At 40.4% G+C, this 16,827-nt stretch overlaps 1 protein-coding gene across 6 annotated transcripts in view; it reads left to right on the top strand.

Moving 5' to 3' along the window:
* The window catches only part of ESRRG (estrogen related receptor gamma), a 597,265-nt gene that overhangs the window by 148,614 nt on the left and 431,824 nt on the right, over positions 1–16,827 (top strand). For all 6 annotated transcript variants that reach the window (XM_023203728.2, XM_023203736.2, XM_023203732.2 and 3 more), the window contains one exon: positions 4,480–4,571. The gene's annotated coding sequence lies outside the window, so the exon portion shown is untranslated. Of the gene's footprint in view, positions 1–4,479; positions 4,572–16,827 lie in introns of those variants that run through there.

Here is a 16,827-nt window from a genome sequence, read left to right as displayed (position 1 = left end):
CCTGCCCAAGATATCCTGCCCGATTGCCTTTATTGAAATCCTGAAAAAAAAAAAAAAACCTTCAAATAATCAAACCCACATAAATAACGTATGGTAGGGGATCTGGAAAACTGAGGAAATTCTTCTGTTTATCTTTTCCTGGCTGTACACTAAAGTTATCTTCAGAATCATTAGAGGAAATATGTGTGTGTCCCCTTTTAAAAGTCTTTACTTCTGCTATGCATTCACTTTTTGAGAGTATATGCTGTTCAGGATTTTGTATCTGTGTGTAGTAAGTAGATCCCTCACAATAGGATATACTCCTAAGGTTTTGGAATTCAAAATGTGTTTTTCCCCAAGGGCAGCTGGGTGAATGGTTGGGTTCCACTGTCATGCTACCATGTTTGAGGAATATCATGTGCTAAGTGGCTTATCTTTTTATTGGAATATATATTCTTAGAACCAGTTTGAGACCCGAAGAACAGATCTTTCTTCCTCTGTATTTAGAGAGGTAATTCCCCTTCTAAGAAGGTTCCTGCAACAATGCAGAGGCAGCTACTGGTGATGGTAGAGGGGGATGGTAGGGATGGTGTAAGTCCTATTGCCTTGGGGTCACAGACTTTGTGGGTGAAGGGATACTGGTAATGTAGTTATCTATGTTTGTTTTAAAAATATTCTCTGGGACAGGGAAGAGAATCCAGAGGCTTCCTCTTCCTATCTCATACTACACAACCACGGTGGGGCAGATCATTCACGTTGTAATACATGTGAAAGGTGCACCCTGGGAATCGTGCAATGCAAAATCCAGGCAACTGCACCTGATAGTTCTTAATCCTGGAATTTTTTCTTTGTAATAGGCAATCATTAGCTTACAAAACAGTTGTGAGTTGTGTCTCAGTCTACATTTTAAAACCGGTTATTCAGAAACAATAATTGGTAACTGGGACCTAATTAAACTAAAGAGCTTCTCCACAGCAAAAGAACTATCAAAAGAGAGACAAGCTACAGAATGGGAGAAAATATTTGTAAACTATGCATACTACAAAGGACTAATGTTCAGAAACTACAAGGAACTTGAATGACTGAACAAGAAACGAATAACCCCATTAAAAAGTGGGCTAAGAACATAAACAGACATATCTCAAAAGAAGACATACGAGTGACCAACAAACATGAAAAAATGCTCAACATCAGTAATCATCAGAGAAATGCAAGTCAAAACCCCAGTGAGATACCATCTTACACCAGTAGGAGTGGCTATTATTAAAAGTGAAAAAATAACAGATGTGGCTGGGCGCGGTGGCTCAAGCCTGTAATCCCAGCACTTTGGGAGGCCGAGACGGGCAGATCACGAGGTCAGGAGATCGAGACCATCCTGGCTAACACGGTGAAACCCCGTCTCTACTAAAAAATACAAAAAACTAGGGCGAGGTGGCGGGCGCCTGTAGTCCCAGCTACCTGGGAGGCTGAGGCAGGAGAATGGCGTAAACCCGGGAGGCGGAGCTTGCAGTGAGCTGAGATCCGGCCACTGCACTCCAGCCCGGGCGACAGAGTGAGACTCCATCTCAAAAAAAATTAAATACATAAAAATAAAAATAACAGATGTTTGCGAGGTTGTGGAGAAAAGGAAACATTTATAACTATTTGTGGGAATGTAAATTAGTTCAGCCTCTGTGGAAACCGGTTTGGAGGTTTCTCAAATAACTAAAAACAGAACTACCATTCAACCTAGCAATCCCATTACTGGATATATACCCAGAGGAAAAGAAATTATTCTACCAAAAAGACACCTGCCCTCATATGTATAACACAGCACTATTCACAATAGCAAAGACATGGAATCAACCCAAGTGCCCATCAGTTGAGGATTGGATAAAGAAATATGGTACATATAGAGTATGGAATACCATACAGCCATAAAAAAGAATGAAATCATGTCCTTTGCAGCAACATGGATGCAGCTGGCGGCCGTTATTCTAAGTGAGTTAACACAGAAACAGAAAACCAAATATTGCATGTTCTTACTTATAAGTGAGAGCTAAACATTGGATAGAAACAGACAAAGATGAGAACAATAGACACTGGCGACTCCAAAAGAGGGGAGGGAGGGAGGGGATCAAGGGTTGAAAAACTTTCTGTCTGGTGCTGTGTTCACTGTTTGGGTGACGGGATCAGTAGAAGCCCAAATCTCAGCATCACGCAGTATACTCTTGTAGCAAACCTACACATGCACCCCCTGAATCTAAAACTGAAAATAAAATAAAACAAAATAAAACTGGTTGTTTGTAATTTAGAATATTTGCAGACAAGGGAAAAAGTGAGATAAATAGTAGTGCATTTCCTGGGTTACCCACAAAATTCTTCTCAATCATATTGTTACTGGACTTCTAAAGGCCGTTTACAATCTTTATCCCCCCATTCTTAGTATATTACCTATAGTATTGAATAAGAAATCTTTCACCCGGATTGGTTGTCACCATTTAAATCAAGATTTTTCTGGGGAGATATATACTGCATTTTGTAATAAGAGGAAATCATAAGGGTAACAGGAACTGATTCCATACACCCTTCCGATGCCCCACCATCTCCCCTTACCCACAAACTGAATCTCCTGAGTTGAACGCCTCTGCTTAGAGATAGTTGTTGGTGTGGAATCAAAAGGAGAACTGGTTCCCAAAACCATTGTTTTAACATTAACATTATTTCAAATTTTCAGCCATTTCAGAGACAGAGTATGACAAGTTGTAGAGTTTAAATGTTAACTTGAAATCTACGGCCACATTGGCTATGAGCATTAGCAATATTACACAGAAAGCAGCCACCTAACTGTTGAAATCAGCACCTGAAGGATTTTTCTTGATTCAAATCCTGTTTTTGTACTTCCTGAGTCCTGTGCTTTCTTTTTAAAAAAGCAACAACCTAAATTAGGTCTTCTTGGGCTTCTGACCCTCTAGTGTCAGTTGGGTGGGTCCTCTCCTAGTGTTTCTTTATACTTACATAAATTACAGTTTTTTAACAGGTTCTTACGTTCACACTCCTAAAAAATAAATAGGGCTGGATTCTGACATTCGAGTCATCTTACCTCCTGTCTCTCTCATGGGTATGTTTGAAACACCATCCTAGTTTTATATGTAAAGCACCCTCCTTTCTTGATTCTAGACCCTGTCAAATTCCAACCTACACTAGAAACTTCCTCGGTCTCTTGTCTTAGTTGATCTTCAGCTCACTTTATGCAAGAAATTATTTTAAAATGATCCCTTTGTTTTCTAGTATTCAAATAGTTTCTCTTTAGCATTACAGTAAATTACCAAGGTATGATTCCAACTGCTGGGTGTAGGGGGAAGTTGGGATTGAAACCTCAATCTAGTTTATTTGCCAAGCATTTTACTTTTAACCTCATTCTTGAAAGAAAGCAGGAAAGCAATGAGTCTGAAGGGTGTCTTTAGTGAAACGATTTAGAGGTTCGTCTGAGGGTCTTCTGATGCAATGCAGGCATCTCTTTGAAGTGTTCACTCCCCAAAGTCTACAGTTACCACATTCATGCCTCAAGGGATGTGATGCAAAGTGGCCTGGTGCCACATGAGTAATTATTCTCTCCACATCTTTTACTTAATAAATTGCACCAGAGCGTGCACCAAACAAATTGTCAGGAGTATTCCGGCCTCCTGTTAGTCACAACCTTCTCTTCTCCCTTCTCACCTCCTGAGCTGCAAGTTCAGCACAGAATTTCCCTGGATATACAAGGGATTGCTTTGTTGCTCTGAACAGTCTTTTTATATTTTAGTAAAGATATGAGAAGCATTAAGTTAAATCATGTGGAATTGCTGTTTTTGTAGGTCGAAATTGATAGAATAACAGCAACTTCATGAGGTTCAACCCAGTAGCTTCCTTTGATAGACATCTCCCTAGAACATCATTAGTGTATGTTTAGTGAAAACCCACTTGGAGTTTACTTAAAATAGAAGCTTCAAGTTTTCCCACTTAGAAAGCTGGGGCCTCTACCCGCTCTCTTGTGTTTTTTTCTGAAGATCAGAGAAATAGGATACAAAGCCTTCACATTTGGAGAAATGCATATATGTTGAGACTAATATGAAGTAAGTAAAAAGTCCCTTGGTCTTAGAAGAATTTTTTTTTTTTTTCTGAAAGTTATATATGGGTATTATAATGGAAAACGCTTTGAAACCCTAACCAGAGCATTTGCTATAAATAAGAGAGGAGCGGAAGATTAATAAATCTGATGAAGCTGAGAAGGAAGAAATCTTAAAATAAGAAATGAGGACTGTACCTTCGTTGGAGTGTTAATACAGCCCTGAGTGTATATATAGGAAAATCAAAGACTTGCTAAAGGCAAAGCATACTAAGTCATAGCTATTAATGTGTGCTTAACTCTATTGCCTGGGAGATTTTATTAAATGCAGCGGCCAAGAAAATTGACCTTACTTTTTTTTTTTTTTTTCCTTTTTTGGGTTGGATCCTCGCTCACGTCACATAAATGAATAGAGCTGACAATTTACTGGTTCATCAATGAAACAATATTAAATTATGAAGATGTAAGGAAAAAATCCTACGCTAACACTGTCGCAGTTTGAAAGGTAAGCTGCCCCCTACAAGATTAGGAGATATTAATGTTCTTTTAAAATCCACATAACATAATGCCATGTGATACACATTAGAGGGTTAAGTGGCCCCTTGACATCTTTGACTAGTATTGTGCTGCTGGCAAGTATTTCATAGTAAGGTACAATGTTTTCCTCATTCTGCCTTTTAAAATGTAAAAACATCATTTTAAATGCTTTTAAAGTGTTTTTTGTTGTTGTTGTTTTTTGTCTGTGTGTAGGATATTCTGGCAGATTGAACTTTACTGAGTGTGTGGTGTAGTGATCATGTAGTTGCTTTGGAAAGGTTTTGCCCGAGTTTCTATTGATTCACTGTATTGACCACTAAGCTGAGGTTGTGAAAGTCGAACTATTTCTTAATTTTTGTCTTTCGGTGATGCCTAAGAAGTAAAATATTGCTCTTCTTTACATCTTGTCCTGTGTTTAAGATAGAGATCTTTCTCTTTCTAATTCTACCTTCTGTGAGCTTACTAAAAGTTCTTGGTATCCATTAGATTTCAATTGAATACCCATTTCTTTCCAGGGATATCTGTCTACTTCACTCCACTTTTGAAGGGAAATTATGTAATACTAACTTTCCCAGGTTACCATTAGTTAGTCAGTTAATATCCTAGACCCAAGTCCTTCACTTGGATCCATGAACTCTGTTGTAGTTGTAATGACTGTCATACGAGGATCACAGTGTGGAGGGATTCTTTTGTTGCAGGGTGTCTGTGCATTCATCATACTCTCACACGGGTTTGTAACTCAGGAAGGAGGAAGAGCCACTGCCTCCTCTAATGCAGGATCTCTGATGTGTTAGTTACTCTGAGTTCTTGCTGCAGAGGCCAGTGCAGAGTCAGTGAACAGGAATCGTGTGTGCTCACTGCCAATGATGCCTTTCAATGGTGCTTGCTATTGAACCCTTTGGAATAAGGCATATTTCTGAATGGCATTCAGCAGACTCCTGCTTCAGTGTGGAAAATGGCACTTTAGAAGTTGAATTACCTTTTTCATGGCACCCAGGTTGCTTAATTTGCAAATTGAGAGTAATTTAGTCAGCGGGAGAACATGTTTTCATGTTTGAAGTCCATTGGAATGAATTTGGCGTTCTCTTTCCTCCTTCAGCTCCAACTATCATAAAATGGAGTTCTGGCCCCAAACCATTCAGTTACATGATTCTGGGATATCATCTGTTGTTTTGCGTAGCATCAGTTTAGTTTTAAATATTGGTAATACTTACATCTACTTCTTGTGGACTACAGGTGTGCCCTGCTTTCAGAAAACTTGGATATGCTTCAAATTCACGCTTAATATGCCATTGCAGGAAGGGGCAATGATTTGTACACTAAAAATAGATTGGCTTTAAAAAATAATTTATCACAAGATTCCTTTAAATAACCAACTCTCTTAGAGCATTTAAAATATGACTTGATTTGAAAAATCAATAGCTACTTGCTCAACTTTTCAAGAACACGTCTGCTTTGTAATGTGAGGTGGGTAAGCTGGGGGCACCGAGCCACAAAGAATGAGGGTCTTAAGTGAGCTGAAGAGGAATTAATTTTAATTTAGAAAAGAATTTGCTTTTCCAGAGTTTCCCAAGAAAAACACCTTCACCTTTATCACCTCCAGAGTACGTAAAGAAAAATAATAATAGTAAAGCAGGCCAATTTCAGTTTGGAAAAGGTAAATCTATTTCTTTGGTGGGTCACATTGTGCATTATGCATGTGCATAAAAGTGAGGTTTGCTTTGATCCTGACTATAAAAGTTTATTTTTAAACTCAGACTGGGCAGGAATCCAGCGATGCTCTTTCCCCTGCAACACATCCTGGGTTTCAGGTCCCCAGCCTGGCGGAATGCAGCTAAGCAGCAGGAAGTAGTTGAAGAGTGTAGAGACTTGATGGGTGCTGAGGTTTTTTCCCCCCTTCCTCCCCTCCATTTTTGAAATTCAAATTGAATGCAATTTTCAGCTCATTTGAGCCAGAATATACTGTTGCTGAGCTTCAGTGGCTCTTAAATTCAAACTCACAGGAGAAAACAGATATCATCTGTCACAGAGGGTGGGGGAGAAGACTCCCCGCATTTATTCATGGGAGGCAGAGCTCTAGTAACTAATTCAAACCTTTCTGACTAATTGACTAATCACTCACAGGCAAACTTATCAACTAATCAATGAAACCTTTATGACACCCATCTTATGTAGTCTGGGAGTAGCTACCCCCTTCTTTAGAAAAAATTGTTCAAGTCTATTTTTATATCATTGGCACTTTAATACCTTTTTGGCGAAACGAGACAGAATATCGTGGCAATCTTTTTTTCTGCTCTTCCTATTTTTATTGTTTCCCTCTTTAATGTCTTTGTCAATTCTATTTATTTAAGACAGAATTAGCAGAAAGCTTATGGGTGGCTAAGCGGTACAAAAAATTTGAGGTTTTTTTTTTTCTTTTCTTTTTTGTTACTATATAGAGTACTTGAAAAATATCTTTCTTTCCTGGGGGCAAAGATAAGTACCAATTAAAAGGGAAAAACCCACTCATACAGTTCTTGAGTTTGCAAGTGTGGCTAATCTGCAGGGTGGATGTTTCAGGATGGCTTGAGAATGCCTCTGGGTGAAGTTCTGCCACTGGGTATGTGCCCAGGGAATGCAAATAGATTTGAGCAAATAACAATCTGAAATTTCTCCTCTGATTTCAGAAAGAGTGCAATGTGGCAATTTTGATTCTGAAATGTAGGTTATATGATTTACTGCTGATACTTGTCCTTGAGTGTTTTAATATAAGCCAAAATTTACATGGGGATATGAAGGCCATTAGCTGTCTCTTGCTGTTTGTCTTCTTCTTTTTTTTTTTCCTCAAGATCCATGAGAGAAAAATTAATTATGATGTTATTTCAAAGTAAGCAGGAGTAAACCAATTTGATCTCTAAATACTATTTTTAATGAAGTTTGTTCATAGCTATCAAACGTGGAGTTTAAAATTGTTTTGCATAAAGTAAGTATATGGTCTGGCCATATATATTTATATTTATACTCGTGTGTGTGTGTTTGTGCGTGTGTGAGTTTACCCATCCCCAAAGTCTCTAAGAAGGTGACAGCAGGAACATCCAAATGGTGGTCATTTTCACATTAATAGTCATCAACCACTGTATTCTCTTAATGGTAATGTGCCTGTGAATTAGATCCTTCGTAAAAGATCATTTATTTCATTTCTTTTATAAGAACGATACTGACATGCTAACTTGTTTTCTCATGATTACACCTCAGTACAAGTACCACAACCATATTGTTGTTTCTTGGACGCATGGTACAAGAAGCCAAACATCTACTATGAAGTTGTGATTTATAAAAAGAAATATGTATTTGTTTTCTGTTGCCCCCACAACACCCCCGACCTTCACATTCCTGACTACAGAGCTCTTTATCCCTTGGAATTTCCTGTTTGACAGGAGTGACTTTCGTTCTATTGAGGTGACTTTTGGAGGTCTCCCAAATGGGTTCTAGTCACCAGAAAAATCAAGCCATGATTACAAGCTTGGAACTTTCAACCACACCCCTCATCCTCCAGGAAGGGGAGAGAAGCTGAAGATTTGAGTTAATAATTGACCATACTTACAGGATGAAGCCACTGTAAAACTCCCTAATCTGGGTCAGATGCGGTGGCTCACACCTGTAATCCCAGCACTTTGGGAGGCTGAGGCAGGCAGATCACGAGGTCAGGAGTTCAAGACCAGCCTGGCCAACATGGTGAAACCCCATCTCTACTAAAAATACAAAAATTAGCCAGGCGTGGTGGCATGTGCCTGTAATCCCAGCTACTCAGGAGGCTGGGGCAGGCAGAATTGCTTGAATCTGGGAGGCGGAGGTTGCAGTGACCCAAGATCACTGCACTGCACTCCAGCCTGGACAACAGAGCAAGACTCCATTCCCCCCGCCCCCCCAAAAAAGATTCCTAAACTGTGGGATTTCAATTTGCAATTTCAGAGAGCTTCTGGGTTGCTGAACATGGGGAGGTTCTGGGAAAGTGGCATGCCTGAAAAGGGCTTGGAAACCCTGTGTCCCTTCCCATATACCTTGCCCTATGCACCTCTTTATCTGGCTGGCTGTTCATCTGTATTCTTTATAATATCCTTTATAAATATAATAAACCAGTAAAAGCAAGTGTTTCTCTGAGTTTTGTGAGCTGCTCTAGCAAATCAGTCAAACCAGAGAAGGGGGTTATAGAAACCTCCAATTTATAGCTAAATCAAACAGCAGTTGTAGGTAGCCTACAACTTTCAGTTGATGTCTGAAGTGAAGGGAAGTCTTGTGGGATTGAGCCCTTAACGTGTGAGATCTGATGCTGTTTCCAGGTAGGGAGTGTCAGAATTTAGTTAAATCATAGGATGCCCAGTTGGTGACCACTGGAGAACTGATGTGTGGCAAAGCAAAAACAAGCCCATACTTCTGAGCACAGAAGTGTCTGTGTTGAGTGTGAGAGTAGGAAAAACAGTTTAATTATTCCTATGTTATTACACCTACATTGACCAGGAATCTACATTTTCAGCTAATTACTAGTTAATAGGGTTTTAGTTTTTCTACTAAAATGTCTTAAATTTTCAGTTTACATGTAGTTACTGAGTGCTTACTACATACCAGCCACTCACTGTGCTAAGATTAAAATATATAAAATAGTGGTTCTCTAACCTAAGTGAAGTGGACATTGGAGGTGACATACCAAAGAGTCACGAATATGCACTCTCCCAACCCTTTCTCTCAGTGGATAACCACTATTTTTTTTTTTTTTTTTGAGACGGAGTCTCGCTCTGTCCACCAGGCTGGAGTGCGGTGGCGCTATCTCAGCTCACTGCAAGCTCCGCCTCCGGGGTTCCCGCCATTCTCCTGCCTCAGCCTCCCGAGTAGCTGGGACTACAGGCGCCCGCCACGGCGCCCGGCTAACTTATTTTTGTATTTTTAGTAGAGCCGGGGTTTCACCGTGGTCTCGATCTCCTGACCTTGTGATCCGCCCGCCTCGGCCTCCCAAAGTGCTGGGATTACAGGCGTGAGCCACCGCGCGCGGCCAAGATAACCACTATTTTAAAAACAATTGCTATGGTTTGGCTGTGATCCACCCAAATCTCATCTTGAATTGTAGCTCCCATAATTCCCACGTGTTGTGGGAGGGACTGTGTGGGAGATAACTGAATCATGGAGGCGGTTTCCCCCATACTGTTCTCATGGTGGTGAATATGTCTCATGAGATCTGGTGGCTTTATAAGTCTCACAAGATCTGATGGCCTTTCTCTCGGCTCTCAGTCTCACTTTTCTGCCACCATGTAAGACGTGCCTTTCGCCTTCTGCCATGATTGTGAGGTCACCTCAGCCATATGGAACTGCGAGTCCGTTAAACCTTTTTCTTCGTAAATGACCCAGTCTCGGGTATTTCTTTCTTTCTTTCTTTCTTTCTTTCTTTCTTTCTTTCTTTTTTTTTGAGATGGGGTCTCATTCTATCTCCTAGGCTGGAGTGGAATGGAGTGATCTTGGCTTACTGAAACTTCTGCCTCCTGAGTTCAAGCAATTCTCCTGCTTCAGCCTCCCAAGTAGCTGGAATTATAGGTTCCCACCACCACATCTGGCTAATTTTTGTATATTTAGTAGAGAGGGGGTTTCGCCATGTTGACCAGCCTGGTCTCGAACTCCTGACCTCAGGTGATCCACCTGCCTCAACCTCCCAAAGTGCTGGAATTACAAGCGTGAGCCACTGCATCTGGCCTCTGGTATGTCTTTATCAGCAGTGTGAGAACAGACTAACACACCAATATAATCTAACTTAGAGTTGGGAGAAAGGATGATACACAAAATAATCAGTAATAAGGATAATAAAATACACATACTGAGCTGCTAAATATATAGTATTCTTCAAAATTGCTAACAGAATTGGGCAAGAGAAGGGCCAGTGGGGTGCTGATATCCTGCAAGAAGGCATTGCAGGGTTGGTAGGCCAGGGGTTAGTGGAGGGAAGGTGGGGGAGCAGACCAGGAGGGAGGCAAAGCTGGAGTCCAAGGGAGAATGCAAATGAGGAATATGAGTGCAGAGCTCTTGAAGCGGAGAGGTCAGTGATGCACCAGAGCCTGTTCTTACTAAGAGAGTCACTTGTTAAATTTCTAGGAATTTTGTGATCCAGTTATAATTTAATTTTCTTAAAAATTGAATTATATGAACATATAATAAGTCAATATATTAAAACCAAAAGTAATAAATACTCCAAATTAATCACTTTCCAATTGTTCTTCTTCACCACATTTTGGTCTTATCTTGAGGTATGGAAAGTCTAGAATACTGCACTGCTCTGCATCTCCTCATCAGCTCCATGTTTACCATGTCACGTTGGTAGCTCGAATCAGCCATGGAGGGAGTGTTTACACCACAGAAATTGACAGTGCCCCAAATTTTCAAATGAAGATTTTTTTTTTCATTTGAGAGCCAGTTCTTAAAATTTACCAGACAAGCATGGGGTGGGAGTAGTGATGGGGCTAGAAAATTGGAAAGCCTAGGTCAAAAACTATGAGAAGGCAGGGGTACGTTAGAAAAGTGGCTCCATCTCATTAAGTTAGGCCAATGGTTTATAGTCCATTTAGAAATAATTGGGAACTGTTGTCTTTCTTTAAATACTTTTTAAAATTATAATTAGCATATATTGTCAATACAGAAAATTTGGAAAATGAGAATAATGACTATAATATTTTCTATGTGTTCCACACTTTTTAAGTGCTTTAAATATAATAAATTATTTAATTCTGGAAACAGCCCTATAAGGTAGTTGCTGTTATCCTATTTCAAAGATAGAGAAATTGAGTTACAGAGAAGATAAAAGCTTTAGCCAAGTAGAAGAGCTGTGATTTGAAAGCAGGAAATTTTTTAATTCTCGTGGTCTTACTCCTGTAGGATAGTTATCTAGAGTAAGATTGCTAAGCCAAAGTGTAGCTATATTTTCAATTTTATAAGAAATTGTCTGTGGATCTAAAAAAATTATATAAATTGGCTGGACATGGTGGCTCATGCCTGTAATCCTAGCACTTTGGGAGACCAAAATGGGAGGACTGCTTGAGGCCAGGAGTTTGATACCAGGCTGTACAATGTAGCAAGACCTTTTTCTCTACCAAAAAAAATAAAATAAAATAAATAGCCAGGTTTGGTGGCATGTACCTCTATTCCTAGCTACTCAGGAGACTGAAGGGGAAGGATCACCTGAGCTCAGGAATTCAGGAATTTGAGGCTGCAGTGAGCCATGATCACATCACTGCACCTCAGTCTCAGGGACAGAGCAAGAGAGACCCCGTCTCTAAACACACACACACACACACACACACACACACACACACACACCCCTACCAGAATTGTGCGAGGACCCAATTCCTAACTATAGTTCTAATAGACTTTACTTTTTGTCAATTTATTATCGGGAAGTAGTATCTTATTTCAATTTGCAATTTTAAAATTATTAATGAGGCTGAAGATCTTTTATGACTTTAGTGGTCATTTGTATCTTCTTCACGTGGATTTACTGCCCTGCCAATTTTTTTTCTATTGAAATCTTGTCATTTTCCTTCTTTGTTGAAACTTCTTGTGTACTAACAATATTGACCTCTTTTTCTTAAATGTGTTATAGAAATATGTCCTTATTTTATTTTCACTTTCCCCCGCCCCCACCAAAGATGGAGTTTCACTCTGTCTCCCAAGCTAGAGTGCAATCTCAGCTCACTGCAACCTCTGTCTCCTGGGTTCAAGCAATTCTGCTGCCTCAGCCTCCCGAGTAGCTCAGATTACAGGCGCACGCCATCACGCCCGACTGATTTTTGTATTTTCACCATGTTGGCCAGGCTGATTTTGAACTCCTGACCTCATGATCCACCCGCTTCGGTCTCCCAAAGTGCTGGGATTACAGGCGTGAGCCACACCGTGTCTGACCTTATTTTCACCTTTTAATTTTGGTTTGGATTATCTTTCATGATAGAGAAGAAGTCAAATATATTTATATAGTGGGTTTTTTTTTTTTTTTTGTGGTTTCTCATTTTTCTGTCTTGATTAGATTGGCTTCTCCTCTGAAAGAAAGAAAAACTTTTTTTAATTCTAAATATTTTGTATGTCTTTTCAACATGATCCCTGCTTCCCACAGCTCATAGATGAGTGGGGAGATGACTGCAGAGCGCAGAGATTTCTGCTTTGTGTGATCAGTGCTATAACCAAGGGTGCTCCGAGTGCCAGGAGAACCCTGAAGAGGGCACCTAGGACAGCTGGAGGGCGGGGTGTGGCTGGTCCTCCTGAGGGCAACATCCCAGCTGAACCTCTAAGGCTGAGGCAGCAGGGGTGGGAAGATTCCCAGGGGACGGAAGGAGCAAGCCAGGGAGCTGGAAAACTTTGAAAAGACAGGTCTATTTTCTAGAATAAGGAAGGAGCAGTTTCTCAGAGTGGGTCAAGGGAAAACGTTTTTCATAGCAAGGGAGAATTATTTTCCTGAATTTCTCTTATTTTACACAAAGGGTAGGCCAGAGAAAGGTATTTTAAGCTGAAGACAAAGAAAACTCTGAAGGTGAGATTAGAAAAAAATGAAATGATAAGTCAATAAGGGTAAGGAATACCTTCCCCTAAAATGATTAGGTATAGACAAGGGACAAGGGTCCTCATATGAGAATGAGGAGAAACGTGCATGTCATCTTTAATATCCATGTACCTTCTCCTAGTTGCTTTGGGACCAGACAGTGACAGGTGGCCCCTCACTGAACTTAGCCATTAGCCTCTCAACTTCCAAGCCCCACATCAGCCACACCAGAATAATATCCCTTAACATGCCAGCTTTCCTTACAAAAATCACATGAGTTTTCATTATCTCTGCTGAGATCTGTCCTCGTTGGGCAGTTAAGCTCTCCACAGCATTATCCCATCACCCACCTCAAGTAGCTCTTCTTCACTTTAAAAAGTGTAATCATCGTGGAAACTTGTGTGTTCTACACACAATGCCTCCCATTTGCAGTTCCTTCTTTTTGGGACCTTCTCCATTACCCTTTGACAAGCTAACTGGAATCTGATTTATCTTTCAAGGCTCAGCTTAAATGTCACCTCCTTCCTGCAGCCTTTCCTGATACCTTGAGCTAGAAGAAATCTAGATGTTGAAGTGTCTGTCAGTACTATTTAAGACTCATGCTGAAACAACAATGTATTATAGTGCTATATTTCTACAGGTTCTTAACTAGATTAAAATTTCTGAAAGGACAAGAACTGTGTCTTATACGTCTTTGCCGCTCCCAGGTCTTTAACACAGTGAAGTCTCATCCACACTGACAAAGACTAGAAGACTAAACTCATCTCTAGAAACAGACCCATGGACAGCAGAGGCAAGGGCAGAGAGGACATTCACAGAATAAGTAGAATGTAAAGTCACTCTGAAAATGGGGGGTTGAAGCTTGAGGAGAGAGTGATTCTAAATAAACCTCAGAAAGAAGTGAGCCGGGGAATGCTCAGGGGATGAATAAATGGATCACCTGGTATCCATGGTGGAGGTCAAAGTTGAAGTTAAATAGAAAGAATTGGTAATGAGCCATGTTCACATCTTCCTTTACACTTGAGAACCAAAAAGCAATATGGATATGGAAGAGACTGAGAGTATCTGAAGCAGAAGGAAAGAGGTTAGAAGGGAGATTAAAGATGCAAGAGAAAAAGAAGGATGTGTGAGAAAAGGGAGAAGTGAGTCAGAGAAAGGTTCTTCGAAGGGGATGTGAGTCAGAAGGGAAGATTACCTAATAAACTTGGCAGGATGTCCATGAGGTGAGGACAGCGGTGAGGGGTCTCTCCTGGACTCAGAGAGGAAGGATGTTGAATGAAATCAGGTGGTGACTAATAATTTAGGTAAAGTAAGAGTGATAAAGTATGGGTGTTGGGGGCTTCCTGAGGGCTGGAAATCAGGTATGGTTTCTATGAGAACATGGGGAGGATGACAGCAGGACTGGCACGGCAGTTGTGCTCGGAAAGAGATCACAGATGTAGCATTTTGTAGTTGAATAGCATCACAAAGCAGGAAGAGACCTAGGGGGTCTGATCCAAAATTCTCATTTGGCGTTTAGGACAAAAAGTCTGAAAAACTCAATACCATCTCCTAGGCCCCCTGTGGTCTGCACTCTGCCCACCTTTCAGGCCTGATCACGTGCTTCTCTGCTTTCCTAAACTCCTGCAAAGCCAAACCACCTGTGATGCACTAAACATTGCGTTCTTTCTCATTTCAAATACCATTCTCTCTGTCTGGAATATTCTTCTACATACTCCTTATTTTTCTGCCCAACTCTTATTCAAATTCCAGGTCTCAGGTTAAAAATATTTCTTCCAAGCACTCCCTCTCCCAGCTCCCCTCCACACACGCACTGGGTCAAGTCTTCATTATATGTTTGATGGGAGATGTATTTCCTTTTTGATAGTCCCTTTTCTTTTCTGGGTTGTGAATTCTATTGAGTCCCATCTTTTAGTATTGTACTTGTCACAGAGTAGTTGCATAATACATATTTCTTAAGGGAAAGAAGGAAGAAAGGAAGGAAGATAGGAAGGAAGGAAGGAAGGAAGGAAGGAAGGAAGGAAGGAAGGAAGGAAGGAAGGAAGGAATTTGAGTGACAAACTTTCACCACCAATTCTTGACTAAGCCTGACAAGTGTCTTGTGAAACAATCAGGTGTGACTTGAATATTCACATTCAAATTTGGGAGACCAGTATGTTTTTTTTTTTCCAGTATTGTTTTATTGTGGTAGGAAAATTAACTACTTTAGCCATTTCTAAGTGTACATACAGTTCAGTGGCATTAAGTGCATTTCCATTGTTGTTCATCATCCATCTCTAGACATTTTTCATCATCTCAAATTGAAACTCTGTACCTATTCAACAATAATTCCTATTTTCGCTCCCCACCTGTCCCTAGCATCCCCCATTCTTTCTGTCTCTATGAATTTGACTACTCTGGGTGCCTCAAATAAGTAAAATCGTACAGCATTTGTCCTTTTGTGTCTGTCTTATTTCTCTCAGCCTAGTGTCTTTAAGGTTCATCCTGGTTGTAGCATGTATCAGAATCCTACTCTTTTCCAAGGCTGAATAATATTCCACTGTATGTAGCTACCACATTTTGTTTTTCCATTAATTCGTTGATGAACATTTGGATTGTTTCCATAGGATACCATTGTTTTAAATCCTAAAATACATAATTCTCCATGTAATCTAGTGACCTGGGAGATGGTCAGTAGCATGCAGCTGGAGGATTTAATCAGGGAAGGAACGGATAGATGGAAGAATCATCAATGTGCTTAGAAAAGTCATCAAAAATGTCCATGAACACAGAGACTGTGACAGGAGGAAGATGAGATGTTCCCATTGCGTCATGGCAGTCTTGTTGTGAAGAAGGCAATGAAGATGGATGTTGTGAATTTCTAATGATAGTAAATATTGAGAAGTGGGGTTGAGAGATGCTCCTTTTTTTAACCTTCCCTTGTTATTGAAATGGAGGAGCGGGATGGCTAGAAGGGGCAGAAAAAAAGTGAGACATCCTCTGAGAGGAGACACTGGGGAAAAGAGGTGAGAAAAAGAGGAGGCTAAAAGGGAATTTGGCTGCAGATATTTTACAGGGGAAAAAAGGAAGAATCAATCAATTCAAAGCCATTCTACAAATTTCACACAGGGAGAGCCCTCAGCACAAGATTGATGTATATCTATTCTATAATTAACTATAATATGAAGAAAGAGATTCCACAATCACCATTAGGTTCCAATCCCTCATGGTCAAGACTTTCTTCTTTTTAACTAGACTATTTTGGGCCCTTTTCTTCTCCTTGTCTTTTCAGTAACTGGAAGAGAATTACTAAAACTCACCCCATGAAAATCCCTCATGTGTCTGAATTCTTTCGAAGTTAAAGATTGGAACTAGATTAAACTCTTTTCCCTTAACAACTTCTTAGCTACAGTTTTCTAAGCCTTTAATGCCCTTTGAATTGTCTGCTCTAAGTTCTCTTGGGTTAAAGTACACCAGTAAGAATAGCCAGATTTCGTCATACCCCTTGCAAAGCTAGTGCTCTCCTTCATGATCTGGGAGCCCCGTCCCGCAGTGCCAGCATCAAGTATGGCACCAGTCCTGCCTTGGAGTAAAAGAATGCCATATTCCTGAAGGAAATTTCTCATCCTGCAGAGAGGAGCCGATGGCGTGCCTTACCCATCAAGCTCAACCTCTCAGCCTAAAGGCAAAGCAAGTCACT

This window comes from Piliocolobus tephrosceles, chromosome 1 (genome assembly GCF_002776525.5).
Source record: "Piliocolobus tephrosceles isolate RC106 chromosome 1, ASM277652v3, whole genome shotgun sequence".
In the NCBI taxonomy this organism is placed as follows: domain Eukaryota; kingdom Metazoa; phylum Chordata; class Mammalia; order Primates; family Cercopithecidae; genus Piliocolobus; species Piliocolobus tephrosceles.
The sequence above is the reverse complement of the archived record's forward strand: the minus strand, read 5'-3'. Positions and strand labels throughout refer to the sequence as shown.